The sequence below is a fragment of the Phoca vitulina genome, unplaced genomic scaffold, assembly GCF_004348235.1.
Source record: "Phoca vitulina isolate PV1807 unplaced genomic scaffold, GSC_HSeal_1.0 scaffold6, whole genome shotgun sequence".
Lineage (NCBI taxonomy): Eukaryota > Metazoa > Chordata > Mammalia > Carnivora > Phocidae > Phoca > Phoca vitulina.
In genome coordinates, this window is record NW_022589709.1 from 42,601,013 (window position 1) to 42,617,600 (window position 16,588).

Sequence of the window (16,588 nt, forward strand, 5' to 3'; positions counted from 1 at the left end):
TGAGTATAGTTACCTTCGTGAATTAGTTAGATCTTCTGGATAACTTGCTGCAACTTTTACATTAACACTTGCTGCTTCATCTTGCACTTTTATGTCACAGAGACAGCTTCTTTCCTTGAACCTCATGAACCAACCTCTGCGAGCTTCAGACTTTTCTTCTGCAGTTTCCTTACCTCTCTCGGACTTCATAGAATTGAAGAGAGTTAGGACCTTGCTCTGGATTAGGCCTTGGCTTAAGGGAATGTCATGGCTGGTTTGATCTATCCAGGCCACTAAAACTTTCTCCATATCACCAATCAGGCCATTTTGTTGTGTGTTCACTGGAGTAGCACTTTTCATTTCCTCTAAGAACCTTCCCTTTGCATTTACAACTTGGCTAATTGTTTGGTGCAAGAGGTCTAGCTTTTGCCCATCTTTGCTTTTAACATGCTTCCTCCCTAAACTTAATCATATCTAGCTTTTGATTTAAAGTAAATGCCATGCAACTCTACCTTTCACTTGAACACTTAAAGATCACTGTAGAGTTATTAAGTGGCCTAGTTTCAAGATTGCTGTGTTTCAAGGAATAGGAGGCCCAAGGAGAGGGAGAGAGAGTGAAATACCTGGTTGATTGAGCAGTTAGAATGCACGCATTTGTCAGTTAAGATCCCTGTCTTATATTGGTGCAGTTTGTGGTGCCCCCAAACAATTACAATAGTAATATCAAAGATTAATGATCACCAATCACCATGACAAATAAAAAAGTTTGAAATATTGCAAAAATTATGAAAATGTGACCTAGAGACAGCAAGTGAGCAAATGCTTTTGGATAAATGGCACTGACAGACTTGTTCCACACAGGATTGCCACAAACCTTCAATTTGTAAAAAATGTAATATCTGGGGGCATGTAGGTGGCTCAGTCGGCTAAGAGTCTGACTTCAGGGTGGGTTGTGATCTTCAGGTCCTGGGATCGAGCCCTGTGTTGGGCTCTGCACTCAGTCGGGAGTCTACTTGTCTCTCTAGAGGTCCCTTCCCCCACTCATGCTCTCTCTCTCTCAAATAAACAAAATCTTTAAAAAGTAAAATAAAATAAAATAAAATCTGTGAAGTGCAATAAAGTGAAGCAAAATAAAACAAGGTATGCCACCAATTTCAATCACTTAATCAGAGGAATAGTAAAGTCATATTGCCAAAAAAGCATGCAAGATGGGAAGGATTGTCATGGCTACCTGAGAAACAATCTACCATAGACATTCTTTAAATAAAATATTTTTGTTTTAAATCTGGATATGATGCCTTCATTTGTATTACTGACTCATTCTCTGCAAATATTAGGCTTGTATCTTTCTTTGTCCACCCAAATATCCACTTATTCCTGAACATAGACTTTTTTCTCCACACATAAAACAACTGCATCCCTAATGGAGACATCCACAGAATTCCATCTAGCTCCTGCATTCAAGTGCAAGATCTCTGGGTGATATTCAATCATTTCCCCAGAGTCCAAAAGACTCACTGTGGTCTGGTGACCTATAGATGAAAGGGCAAGTTACATTTCTTCCCTCACATGCATTATATAATGGTGAAGTAGGAACAATATAATCATAATAGTAACTTCCATTCAGAAAGGGAAAAGTAGAAAACATATGGCAGCTGTGAAAGAGAACCATCAAAGTAAGAGAGAAATTTTTTTTGGTTAGCCCAGTTGGATTTCCAGATTTTACTCCCTGAGAGAATAATCCTGTCCATGTTTCTCCATGGCCCTTCATCTTTTTCCTTATCAATTGTTTTTCAGGAGGTGGGCAGTGGATTATGTACTACTGTTGGGGACCATACAGCTCTTAGGGTCTCCTTTTTGATGATACAAGGAGGTTGGGATTCCAGGTTAAAAAAAATCATGAAAAGTTTATTGTTGAAGAGATTACAGGATCAGTGTGCGGTCACTTAATTTCCTTAAAAACCTAGTGGTCTCGGTATTTGCTTCTGATCATTTCCATGTAGCCATGTAGGAGTAACCATAGCCAAATATCTAGACATGGTTTATAGCCTGAAAGTCTGGGCTTTTATTTACTGGCCTCTGTTCTCTTTCTTCCCTGCTTTAATTAACCCTGGTAAATTTGAGAGTATCTACTATGAGTTTCAGGTTGGATGGCAATAATCTTAATCTGATCTTTGCTGCTGAAGCATTCAGCATGCTTTGAGCATCAGACATGTGCTTTATAGAAGAAATGAGAGTGTAGGTTAATCTCATGTGTTCGTTGAGAAGTTGGTTTAAGAAGATGGGTTAAGAAATTTTCTACTGTAGAATACACTAAAAATAAAAGTGGGATTCAGATATTAACTTCCAAATCTTCCTCATCATTATTTGGTAAAATCATTGGCCCAGAGTGGCTAAGACAATTGTCCCTGTTATGACTGGCTCCAGATATATATATATTTTCTTTCTCAAGCATCTACTATTCCTCTTATTTTTATCTCATTTCACTCTGCATGTAGTGAGTCAAAGTTTAGAGTTTAAATGCAGAATTTTAAACAAGTGTATTAAAGAGAAATGTTTTTACTTCCAATATCTTCTTATACACGTTTCAAAATGGTTGATCTTGTGTTGCATTTCTGCTCTATGTCTGTTCCTATTATTCAACTTCTCTTTTTCTTTCAAGATTTTCCACTTATATGGCTTTTCTAAATTAGTGTTGTCCCAAAGATATATAATGCAAGCCACATATGTAATTAGTAAGTGTTCTAGTAGTACTAAAAAGCATAAAAATAGGTTAAATTAACTTTAATATATTTTAACTCAGTATAAAAACTATTATTTCAACATGTAGCTGATATAAAAATTACTGAGGTATTTTATATCCTTTTTTTCCACACAAAATCTTCAAAATTTGGTATGTATTTTATACTTAAAAACATGTAAATTTGGATTAGCCATGTTTTAGGTGCTCGGTAGGGTGCAGTCCTAAAGCGTTGTAATAACTTGGGATCTAAGTAGGACACAGTAGTTATTATCTACCATATAAATGCACTTTTCTAGACATTGTGAGGGATATCAGTTGTGTCTTTTCAAGAAACCTGCTATCTAGTGAATGAAATAAGGTATATATACTGTAATGCTAATACTATTTCTCAACTAATAAAGTTCCAAAAAAACACAAAATTGAGTCATTCTTGTTGGAGATAACTACATCACTTTGTATTTTCTTTTTTCTCTAAACAGAGGGGCACTGTAGGGCTTATCATTTCATTTGGTTAAATACATTCAGAGCCTCATAACTTTGTAAGACTTTATATGGGTCCTGTAAGTATCACCTTCCATCTTTTGCAGAGAAAGAGCTTTGATAAACCTGAGAAGGGATGTTCATGTCTTTGATGTGAAATTATCTTGGGAAAGACTAAATGTTAGTTAGATTACTCTTGGTGGGTGGAGGGAAAGCTTCTCCTGTTGTTAAATATCGCCCTTGGTTTACTATCCCCAAGTAAAGCACTTAAGTTTCTGGGGATATACCCCAAAATCCAATACCCCAAGATCTTACTTCACAAAGTATTTATTTGATCATTTTGATTTGGGGTAAGCAAAAGAGCGACCACTTGGGATTCACCAAGGCATCCAGCTTCCTGAGGCCATCTTTTATTCTAACACATAAATAAAATGGCTCAAATCTCTTCCTATAAAGTAACACTACCTACCTTCCCCCTTCATTTGGGGGCCACTTGCTCTAAAATATTTGGAGAAAATGAGGGTTGTTTTCAAGTTTGCTTCTCTGTTGTCATTTCCAGGACTCATAATCATGGCTTCTTGCCCAAACTCAGGCTTCCATTACTTTGTGGCTGGTTCCCACCTACAACTTTGGAACTTCCCTTCCCTTTCTCCATTCCCCAAAGTACCACTAACATTATGTGACTAGAATTCTATGTAAAACAGATTTCTGCTTTAGACTTGGGAGAAAAAGAAGATAATTTCCACACAGTCAGAAAACTGTTCTACTACTGAATGCCTTGCCCCAAACTATGTCTCTGAGAATCCTATCTGTCTATACCAGTATTGTCCAACAAAATTTTCTGCCCTGTCCAATCCAGTAGCCACCAGCCATGTGTGGCTCCTGAGCACTTGAAATGTAGCTAGTGTGACTAAGGAACTAAATTTTTACTGTTATATAAATTTAAATAGTCATGTGTGGTTAGTGGCTACTATGCAGGACAGTGCATGTCTAGAAACTTGATTCCATTTCTTTGCCAAGGTTTCACTTCCATTTATGTTAGTAGATAACCACACTAGTACATAACTATGAAATCCTTGTTACTTTATTTCACAGAAAGAGATTTCACTTGATTTTTTTCTCTAAGTCTTATCTATCCAGTTTATTCTGGGAGCCCTACCATGTGAAATGAAAACTGTCCAATGTGGCCCATCAAAATATTTTTCTAGAGCCAAAGAACCATTTACTTTGGTAAATTTCTATACCGGGAAAGACTTAAGTAGTTGCAAATAATGTTATATTTTCAAAACTAGTATTTTCATTAGGTTACACCATTTCTTTAGCAAAATCTTTGCAATACCTGGAAAGGAAGTTTGCCTACAAACTCTTTCCATAGATAATGTTTTAGAAAAGATAAAAACATATTGTCTAGTGTCCTGTAGAAACCTCACAGACTACTTAATCTATATGCTTTGTAGCCCCAGCATGAGTAACTATTACAGGCATACTTCTCCTAAACCAGAAGAAATCTTTTAAAATTTTTGCGTAATTTAATTGGAGAATGAAAATGAGTAGTTGTCTCTTGAGCATGAGAGAATGAGTGTGATCAGAATGTAAAGTTGATTCTCTATCCTGAGGCTTCCATTTCTGACTTGTAGCCTTGAAGAGTCAGGGCCCATTCCTAAGTTTTTGTCCATCTGAGAATGGTAGACTCTTGTTATTAAAATATTCTCCTTTTCCATCTCTGCTCCCCACTATAATACTGGTGCCATCCCAGTCAGTTGTTAGACAATGATAAGAAGTCCTTCATCTCAGGTGGCATTGATTTCTACAGTCTTACACTGTCCCTTGATTTGTTTCCTATAGACTGCAGGTTTTTAACAGACTAGGTCAAATACATCCGATTTGTGCTCACCTGTCCCAAACTGGTAGCAGAATAGTGGTGTTTATTGTCATGCGCCCACAGTTCTCTACCTGGAAGGGAAAGTATCACCTTCTCCTATTCCCTGGAGCCTTGAATAATGCAATCTTGAGACCATATTTTTGCTGACAACAACTTCTATTGCTTGTGTCCGGGCTGGTGCTTCCAGTCTAGCTTTGTCACAAGGAGTGTTTTCTATTGTCTCCAGTGTCACTTAGCTTTCTTCCTCCTGGTAAATTAGCCTCATTAGTTGAGAGAAATACCCTATTTACTTTGAGATATTACAATAAAACTTTCCTATAGATGGATCCAGTACTTGTTTTTTTCCAACTAAATCTGGTTTACCCTGGTTTTAACAAGTACTTCTCCTTGAAATAGCTTTCCTAACTTCATTTGATTAATGAATGTATTTACACTAAATATTTATTGAGCACACAATGTGAAGATATGTGTGAAGATATAGTTTTGTGGCAGGAATTTGCTGCCTTTAGTGCCCCACGGTTCTTGGTCACACCACTTCGAAGAATGAAGGGGTAGACTGGACAAAGAGTGGTGGGCAGCAAAGCAAAGTTTATTGAGCAGGGGACCCGAGAGGGTTGCCCTTAGAGTTCCTAAGTTTAGGGGCTTTTATGAGCTCTTTTGCGGAACTATCTTAAGCAGTCAGGGTGTGCTGAGTCATGCCAATCAGGATTTTGGTCATGCCTCTGTCTACCTATTAGCTTAATGTCTACGTGCTGATGGTCTTTTTTGCTGACATCTGGGGGCTTACGTCTTAACTGCCCCTTACCCGTGATGGTGACAAATACTTTGTGGTTAATTGTTTTATTTTAGGACGTTTTGCAGAAGTCATTTCTGTAAAGGCTGCAAAACAGAATGCTAGTACGGTCCTGTCTAAGCTGCAAAACAGGATGTTAATGCTGTTTTATTTTAGCTGTCCTGACTCCATATTTTCTTGTTGGGGACCCTGGCCCTGACTACCTAACTGCCCAGCTAACTCCTAACAGTTTTAGATGCTGGGTACACAGCAGTGAGCAAACTTGCACAAATCCTTGCTCTCATGGGGTTTACATTCTAGTTGATGAAAACCAAAAATAAAGTGATGGTTGTAATTTCTGTAAAGAACTTTTCCTTTCTGAAGAGGACAGCATGAGAATGGGAGGGTATGTGTACCAGACTAACAGCATGTTGAGCAAATATGCCATGATGACTGTTCTATGACCTGAAACCTTTCTTTTCTTTTTTTTTTTTTTTTTAATTTTATTCATTTATTTGACACAGCAAGAGAGGAAACACAAGCAGGGGGAGTGGGAGAGGGAGAAGCAGGCTTCCCACCAAGCAGGGAACCCAATGTGGGGCTCCATCCCAGGACCCTGAGATCATGACCTGAGCCGAAGGCAGATGCTTAACAACTGAGCCACACAGGCGCCCAACAACTGAGCCACCCAGGCGCCCCAGAAACCTTCTTCTTCTTCTTTTTTTTTTTATTATGTTATGTTAATCACCATACAGTACATCATTAGTTTTTGATGTAGTGTTCCATGATTCATTGTTTGCATATAACACCCAGTGCTCCATGCAGTCCCTGGAGATATGACTATGATACACACCTATTCTTAAACAGTCTTCTCTTGGGCGGTCCCTCAGCACGTACTCCCCAGCCTCCAGGGCTATAAAAGCAGGTCTTAAGGGAGATGGGGTTACAGAGATCTACTTGTGTTGCATCTGCCCAAGACATGCTTCTGTCTGGTAATAAACCATTTCTTGTCAAGCTGGACTTGTCAGCCTTTTTCTTTGTTTTTATGGCTCCTCCAGTCTTCGGAGGTTGTTTTGCATATAACTCCCTTTCATGGAACAGAGGGAGGCACCTGGGAGTACTGGTGGGGGTTGTTACTATTTTAGGTAAGATGGACAGGGAACCACTCACTATAAACATTTGACTTAAAGGTGGTGAGGGAGTAAGCCATGTAGAGATCTAAGGAAGAGTGTTGCATAAAGATGGAAATGGCATGCACATGTCTTGACATGTACAAGAAATGGCAAGATGGTCAGCATAGCCAGAGTCAATCTAGAAAGGAGAGCTATAGAAGCCAAAGTCAGTGAGAGAGCGGAACATTTGACTACTGAGGGTCTTGCAGATATATGCACTTTGGCTTTTACTCTGAGTGAGATACCATTGGTGCATGTGGGGCAGAAGAGCAATTCATACAAATAAAGATTTCTTTTCTTTCTTCTTTGTGATGCGTATTTAAAAATGAAATGTCACACTAGTGGCTACTCCACAAATTTGTCAAGACCTGCTCTGGTTTTGTACATATATCTGGGGAGACACGGGAATAGTATAGACCATCAAAATTTCCTTTCTTGGGACACTTGGGTGGCTCAGGGGATTGAGCATCCAACTCTTGGTTTCGGCTCAGGTCATGATCTCAGGGTCCTGGGAATAGACCCCCACGTCGGCCTCCACATGAAGCAGGGAGTCTGCTTGAGATTCTCTCTCCTCCCTTCCCTCCCACACACTCTCTCTCTCTCTCTCTCTCAAATAAATAAATAAATCTTAAAAAAATAATTTCCTTTCTTATATTCATAAGCAACCCGAACGAGTAAGGTTTGGGGTACAATTTTCATTATTTCAGATGAGTCACCAATTTCCAGGCAAGGAAATCTAAAATGGTGGAATAATCACTGAAGAAAGATCTTACAAGTCCACACAAATGGACAGAAAAGAAGAAGAGACATTTGAATTCTGACATGCCAGTTAATGTCCTTGGAGGGAAATAATCTAAACCATACTTACAGGATGATAAGCCTGCGGGTAAAAATTCATCAGATCTGTAGGTATGACAATTGTGCTTTCAACTACTTCTCAGAATGTGAGTATTAATGGTATATAATTAACTAAAACAAATTTAGTTGCAATTTGGCCTTACAGACTGTTGCTATTATCACACCCCCACAGCAACCCCCACACATCTGTGGGTCATCATTATGATCACCCTTTTCCAAGAATATTAAGCAATTTGTCAGAGGACAGACATCTGGAAATAAACTGATGCTAGCTTGAGCATGGCCTTTTGGTTCTATGACCCATACTGTCTCTCTCCAGAAATTATGATTCCAGCCCAATTCCTGTATTCTTTGGAAGAAAACAACATTGACAATATGAACTCCAAGTTTCAAATGAAAAATTAAATTCGCTATGGTAAAGAGGACTACTTTTTAAGACACATTTATCTCATGCAGCAATATTTAATTTTAGCACATTGGCAATAAAATAAAAAAAGACATACACTCACTGTGCTTTTCAGCTTTTTACAAAGAGAGCAATAAAGTTTGAAATCTTTTTTTAAAAATGAAATTTAAATACACACAATATGTATTTATTGAGTTAATTCCATCATAGTCATAGCACCCAAAGTTAGCCATCACTGAGAATTAGGCATATTTCCTTTCTGTTGAATCTTTTTGTCTCGATTTTCTTTTTGACAATGATGGAAACATCATGTTTATAATTTATATATGTACGTAATTTTACCTTGCTGTTTCACTTAACATGATATGAAAGCATTTGTCTATTGTTTTATAAACTTATCAAAATATAATTTTAGTGTAACATATCTAAAATATTACATGATCATGAACTTCACCATCTAAAATTCCTTACTAGCTCCCCACCACCTTCAGTATGAAGTCTCAAATTCCTTAGTGGAGAATATTAGGCTTTTCATCAGTTCACTCTGACTCTCCGGGTTTTGTATTTTTCTTTAATTTCCCAAACATACCTTGGCAGCCTGACCAGCTGTTCGAGGCTGCCCTTTACCCACTAAGCTCCTCCTTATCATCTAAAGGGATCTGTATTTTTCTTTTAAGTTCCAATTTTTTTCCTAATCTTTGTTCTACAAAATCCATGACCAGGTTATTTCAGCAGTCTGTTTCATGATCCTACTAAAAATCTTTTCTTTTCTTTTCCTGCTAATCAGATGTCAGGGTCCTCTTAGATTTATGGCCAACTGGCTATAGATAGTCTGCATCAAAGGTAGGAGAGAGGCTCTTGCTTAATCAGTCATGTAGTTATTTATCCACCCACATGTGGAGGGCCTGCTATTTACATACTTAATAGCACCATCCCCTAACATTTGAATACTTCTAATTAACTTATAAATATCTTTCTATAACCATCAAATCTCCACTTGTAAGATTGAGATGATACGTATGAAAAAAAGTTTGAAGAACTATTTGAAGAATGATTTTCACATGAATTCTATGTATCTTGGTATATTTTCATTGCAGTAGTCTTAAGTTAACACTGAGAAAATAAGTATTTAATAAAATTTTGAACATTTACTATGAGGAAATTACTGTTTTATATACTTAGAATAAGGCAAACATAAATATTTTTTCTCCTCAAATTGCCTACAGTCTAATGGGAAAAATAGATACATGCATGTAGAACTATACTATAACTTCACTTTAATCTCTTTCAGACTTCTAAATAAGAATAACTCAGTAAGGATATAACCATATTTCAATTTTTACATTTTTTAAAGGTCAAAATGCCAAAATACTTTTATTTATTTTGCAATCTAAACAGCTTTAAATTATCAAAACAAATCTTGCTATGAGGTAGTGAAAGGATGGGGTGAGGTTGCTATTTATAAGAATTATTAGAACCTTTGTTGTAATCCTACCAAATTTATAGAGTTAAATATAGGTGTGAGCTAAATTTTTTTTGAGGTTTATCTGGCTGACAGAATATGTTAATAATGGAGCTAATTTATAGCCTCCCTTAGTTGTTAATTGTAAGCATGTGTGATACCCTGGTTTCGTAGAATAGTTTATAGATTTAGCTTTATAAACAATCTTTCATAGTCTCTCCATTTTAAAATTACCATGTGGAAACTGCTTCAAGTTTAAGAATTAGTGTGCTTCTAAAACTTAGAGTTGGATTCAAATTGGAACATAAATCAATCCATTTACATGCCATGTCATTATAGCTTTCACTGTGATTATGTTTCCTGGTAAAAAAGATATGGGAACAGTTTTTTGAACATATCCCCAAAGTATACAAAATATCACGTTAAAAATTCTTGATCAAATATATTAACATTTTGGATCTCAGAAAACATCTATCACCAGAGCTCAGTGGGAATTCTCTCTGGCTCCATTATCTCTTCACTACTTCAGTTGGTCAGGGAAGCAAGAGTTCTGCAGTGGTAGGAAGGGTAGAGTTTCTAGTGGTAGGAAGGATGGATGCTAGTGGGAGAGGTGAGAAGGTCATTGGCTTATTGGAGACTGGGGATCAGAGGCACATGAAAAAGTTTATATCCTGTCTCCTAACTTCCTTTGGTGTTTCTCTTTGCTGATCTAATAAAGACTCAAACAAAGCAAATCCCAGCTCTTTTCCTCATCAGAACCAAGAGAGAGGTGATGGTGGCAGAATGTAATGGGAAAGACAGTGGAGAAGGAGTAGTATTAAAAATTATGAAATCGGGGCACCTGGGTGGCTCAGTCGTTAAGCGTCTGCCTTCGGCTCAGGTCATGATCCCAGGGTCCTGGGATCGAGCCCCGCATCGGGCTCCCTGCTCGGCGGGAAGCCTGCTTCTCTCTCTCCCACTCCCCCTGCTTGTGTTCCCTCTCTCACTGTGTCTCTCTCTGTCAAATAAATAAATAAAATCTTTAAAAAAAAAAAAAATAAATAAAAATAAAAATAAAAATAAAAATTATGAAATCAATTGGTAAAGTTATGTTCTGAGAAATCTCACAATAAAAGCATTCCTGATACTCACTGAAAACTAAATAGAGCCAAGGTTGGCCATTTGACCAGACTTTCATGCCTGCTATTCTCTGTGAAATTTTAGTCACCGGAGCTTCTTTCCTCAAAGAGGACATCCAGATTCTCCATTTTGAGGTTCTAAGAATATGGTAAGATTTATTTGCCACACACAGATCCAACCAGATCCCTGAACAACTTCTTCTTTTTTTTTTAAAGGAGAGGGAAAGACTCTCAAGCAGACTCCCCAGTGAGCACGGAGCCTGATAGAGGGCTTGATCTCACGATGCATGAGATCATGGCTTGAGCCAAAATCAAGAGTCAGAGGCTCAACCAACTGAGCCAGCCAGGTGCCCCTGAACTTCTTTTTTCCATTCCTTTATCCTCACATGAGGAAGTACCTGGAATGCATTTCATGGTCTGTGGGGACTGTCAGAAGAACATGGTTATGAGCATGGTTTTGGAGGTAGAAGACCTGCTCCCTACCAGTAATGTGACCCACCTTAGGTAACCTTTCATAAGCCTCCTACTCCTCATCTGCACTACTTCATAAGGTCATTGTGAAAATGAAGTGTGATAACATATGGAAAGAGCCAAGCAGAGAACCTAGTATAAGATAAAAGCTTAATGTGTATATCAATATATTGTCTTTACTAGGACCCTTCCCTTCCCTTCTTCAATATCTTTTCTTCCCTCTTCCTCTTTCTTCGACACCACTACTGGTCCTGCAGTCACCACAGACTTTGTTGGTGATGGGCAAGGCAGTGGGATGAGGAAAAGCTATGCATGGGCTATACCAGGTTTCCTAGCAGGGTCTGTGACAATGAACTCCATTCACCAAAACCAGAGCTGCCTTGTATGTCCAAATAAACAGCCATTAGCAAAGGATGGGTAGGCTCACTTGCAGCTGTGTTTTTCCATTGTCAGCTTTGGATCAATTTCCACTCCAAGTGGACAATTTACCAGAGTGGTTTGTAGTTATAAATAGGAGAGAACTCTTCTAACACATTTCCTTTTATGAAACTGACCATGGGTTGCATTTGTCAAAAAGAATGAACTGATCTTGACAAATATCATATTTTTGTTCTAAATATTTCATTAAGAGCCTTATATAGTGGAATTCCCTATTTTCAGGAATATAGACAGCTGTCCCTTTATTTTTGTGGCTTGTAATATTCAGTCTTTTCAGTTGTGAGGTATAATTGAGAAAATGATAAGATATTTAAAGGGTACAACATGACTTATGTATGTATCCACTGTGAAAGGGTTCCTCCTATTATTAACACATCCATTACTTCACAGATCTCCCTGTATGTGTGTGTGTGTGTGTGTGAGAGAGAGAGAGAGAGAGCGCGCGCACGCATGCAAGAGAGAGCATGCGAGAGATGGGGAGAGAGAGAGAACATTTAAATTCCATTCTCTTAGTAAATTTCATTTATACAATCCAACATTATTAACTATAGTCCCCATGTCATATATGAGATCCTCAGACTTTATTCATTGTATAACTGAATTTTGTATCTTTTAACCAGTTTCTTCCTATTTCTACTACCTAGTAGCCCCTGGCAACCATTTCTCCCTTTCTAGTTTTTTTTTTTTTATTGTTTCCACATATGGTGATACCATGCAGTATTTGTCTTTCTCTGTCTTATTTCATCTAGCATAATGCCCTTGAGTCCCATCCATGTTGTCACAAATGACAGGATTTCCCTTTCTTTTAAGGCCGAATAATATTCCATTGTGTGTGTGTGTATGCCAAATTTCCTGATTCATTCATTTGTTCACAGATGCTTATGTTGTTACCATACACTGGCTATTGTGAACAGTGCTATAGTGACAGTGGGAATACAGATATCTCTTCAAGAAACTGGTTTTGTGGGATTGCTGGATCATATGGTAGTTCTACTATCACCATCTTGAGGAGTCTCTATACTGTAGCTGCACCAATTTACATTCCACCAAGGTGTCTGAAGGTTCTTCTTTCTCCACATCCTCACCAGCACCTGTCACCTCTTAACTTTTCAATAACAGCCATCCTAAAAGTTGTGAGGTGATGTCTCACTGTGATTTTGAATTGCATTTCCCTGATGATTAGTTTATGTACCCATTGCCATCTGTATGTCTTCTTTGGAAAAATGTCTGTTCAGGTCCTTTGCCCACTCATTTTTCAGTGGGATTTTGTTTTGCTTTGTTGTTTTTGCCATTCAGTTGTAGTTCCTTGTATATTTTGGACATTAACCCTGTATGTAGCTATCTCTTTTGAGATAAGAAAAGGATTCAAAATTAAATTTAAATTTTTAAATAAAAATTGAAAGTTTCAAATTTTAAGTCAACTTGTGTGACCTGATAGCTTAAACTCAAAATCGAATGCTAATTTGACTCAAAGAATAAGAATTGTTGTTTGTTATTTTATAAGTCATTTATACTTAAAAAAAATCAGAATTAGGAAGGGTTTGAAAAATATAAAAAGAACCATTATTAACCAAATATCCTGTGTACATTTTGCATATTTCTTTCTGGTCTTTGCACATATATTTCAAAAAATAGGATTGTACTGACTATATATTTTTGTATTCTGCTTTTTTCATTTAATATTAAATGCTGTTTAAAAACACTCTCAATGTTTTTTTTCTTAATATTCCATTGTATGAATTTATCCATTTCTGTAAATGGGGGCATTTATCTCCTTGTTAGTTGGACATTTACTTTGCTTCCAGTCTTACACTAATATAAAGTGATGTTGAAAATTCTTATACCTAAATATTTATCCTTATATGGAGAGCTTTGATGGAAAGAATGATGCCAATGATTTTTAAAGTAATTTTGATTGTATTCTTCAATTTTAATTGCGGAATTCAAAGAGAAATCATGTGTGTCCTGAAATAAAGATGAAGGGATCTGCAGAAGAAGAGATGGCTAATGCTGTAGTAACCTTACCATAACTTTAAATAAAAACTGGACCAGAGAGTTAGCTAGGGCAGAAAGTGAAACAAAGATATAGGAAGAAATGACAGTATTACTATTTGAAAGAAGGAAAAGACAAGTAGGAATCAGGCTGCCTTTAAGATTCTAAGTCAGGATTTCAGAAGCAATGATATTAAAGATTTTTACAAGAAGAAAAGATAAGAAACTATTTTTCTTGTAGTTTAAAGAAATGATTAGATATTCAGATACATACAGTTGTATGAGTGATACAAAATTCTAGTAAGAACTTAGAAGAAAATGAAATGAAAAACCATCATTATGTAGGTGGCCATTAAAATGGTGAGACAAAGAAAGATGCCTTTAACTATATCCATACAGCAACTACCATATAGAAAGCGCTGTGCTAGGTGCTCAAGGGAATACAAAAATGAACCCCAAGAGCAAATAATAAGGTGACAGGTCAATGGAAACAGCTTTGCCAGAGAAATTATTATATTTAAACTATACTTTGATATATATCGGCTTTAGTCATGGTTATAAAGTAAAATAATCTAGAACAGAAAATCAAATACTGTCAGTCGTCCCTTGTAATAATTAAAGAAACAGAATCACCATGAGGTGGTGCTATTCAACAAGAAATCAGAAGCCACTGAGCAGGAAGACCTTTTCTGTTTCTTTTGGCATGCTAATTCTCTGAAAAGGCACACTGAAACTGTTAAATCGTAAGGAAACAAACACTAGGCATTTAAAGGAACAAATTACTAACTGCTCCATCTACCTCATTTCCTAAGGCCATTTTATTTTTGAAACATATTGCAAATAAATGAATTTGTGGTTTTCTAGAGTTGGGAACAATAGCAAAGCTTGAAGACCCTCAGGCAGAAGGCTTGGGTAAGTACCTGCGGAGTGTCGCTGTGGGCGGGGGGCCAGGCCAGAGCCCTGGGAACAGGAAGACAGGGGCCCTTCTGTTTTCCCAGTTGGACCTGTGTCAGTTTCTCCAGAGGGCAAGGCGCCTCCATGTGTTTGGCAGAGAATGGTTTTGAGCTGAGCAATATGGAATATTTTGTGAAACAGGCCTTGGCTGATTTATAGTAATGTAAAAGCAAGTGTTTCAAAAACCATAAAGTGGGGCAGTGACACTGGGGGGAAAAAAAGAACAGTTCTGCTTTGGTAACTCATACTCCTTTCAGTTACTTTGAACTATTTGAAAATAAACATTGAATAGCTATATATTAAAACACAGACATTTACATTTTTTCCCATAAACCACAGTTATAAATGGGATTAATTTTATATCTTTCAGGAGACTTCTAAGACTGTGTGCTAAACTAGTGTTTAAATTCTACCTTCTTTCTCCTGGATAATTCTTATGTTTTTTGCCAGATCCATGTAGTCTGTAGAGTTAAACCACGTGGTCCTTTAAAAGAAGATATATTTGGAAATGGGGTCAGATGAGGAAAGACCAACAAAAAGTTTCTCATCTCAATAAAGAAATGTTTATAACACCAATTGGGATTTTCAAACATTTAGGAAATACCTAAAAAAAAATAAAATAAAAAGAAGAGAGACTGAGAAACCCAGTTGAAAATAAAGATATCCACAGGCAAAAAGAAGTTGAAATAAGAAAAATGAAGGTAGTTTAGATTTTCTGAATATTTGAGTGAAGGATTCTATAAAATTCAGTGGCTCTTTGAATCAAAGAGGGATGCTGCTATTTGGGTGTAATGGGGAAAAAAGACATAATTTCCTTAGCAGCTAGTACATCTATGTCCTCTCCGTCCTTAAACTTGCAAACCTGCCCCAACTTCTGGGTATGGCCACTGCTGGTGGGATCTCAGTCTTTCTTCTCTAGACCAGATTGGAAGGTAAAGGAACAGGAGATGAGGAACACTCAAAAGAAGGGGTTGAATCTGAAAACCTGTAAGGCAATCAAGAAAGGGGAAAAATGAAAAAGATAGGGAGTTATTGTCAAGGACAGATTTAGGGCCTCTCTGGTCCCTGACTAGGGACAGAAAACTGAATTTACCCAGAGAGAGAATATTTTCTTCATTTTTGTCATTTCCTCAGACACCAAACCCCATCTTGAACTTTCTTTTCACTACTGAATAAGTGCAAGGAATGCACCAGTGTCCTTTTACCATGGGTTTTTTTTTCCCCCTATATTCTATAATCTGGAACACTGCACAATGTCACCATATTCCTCCAAATTGTCTAGTGGAATGGCATTTTTTTTTCAGTCATCTTATTTGATACCTGACTTAATTCTCCATTGAAATTTGGCTTCCTTTTTTTTTTTTTTTTAAAGATTTTATTTATTTATTTGACAGAGAGAGCAAGAGAGCACAAGCAGGGTGAGCAGTAGAGGAAGAGGGAGAAGCAGGTTCCCGCGGAGCAGGGAGCCCGATGTGGGGCTCGATCCCAGGACCCTGGGATCATGACCTGAGCCGAAGGCAGGCGCTTAGCCGACAGAATCACCCAGGTGCCCTGGAATTTGGCTTCTTTTGGCTTCTGTTAGGAGCTCTCCCCTGTCTCCCCACCTGATCCCCTGGATATACTTCTCTCTTTCCTCTTCAACTCTTGCTCCTTGGTTATTGACATCCCTGGCTTACACTCCAGGCTTCTTTCCTCCAGTGCTATATACTTTCACAGGGGAGCTTCTTCCCCCTTGGCTCATCTAATTCTTTGCTGATAAATTGCAAATCCATGCTCAATACTAGCCACTCCCAGAGCTGCAAATCTCCTGATCGCACTGTCTGAGGAATATCTCCATAAAATGTCTACAGGCACCTCAAAC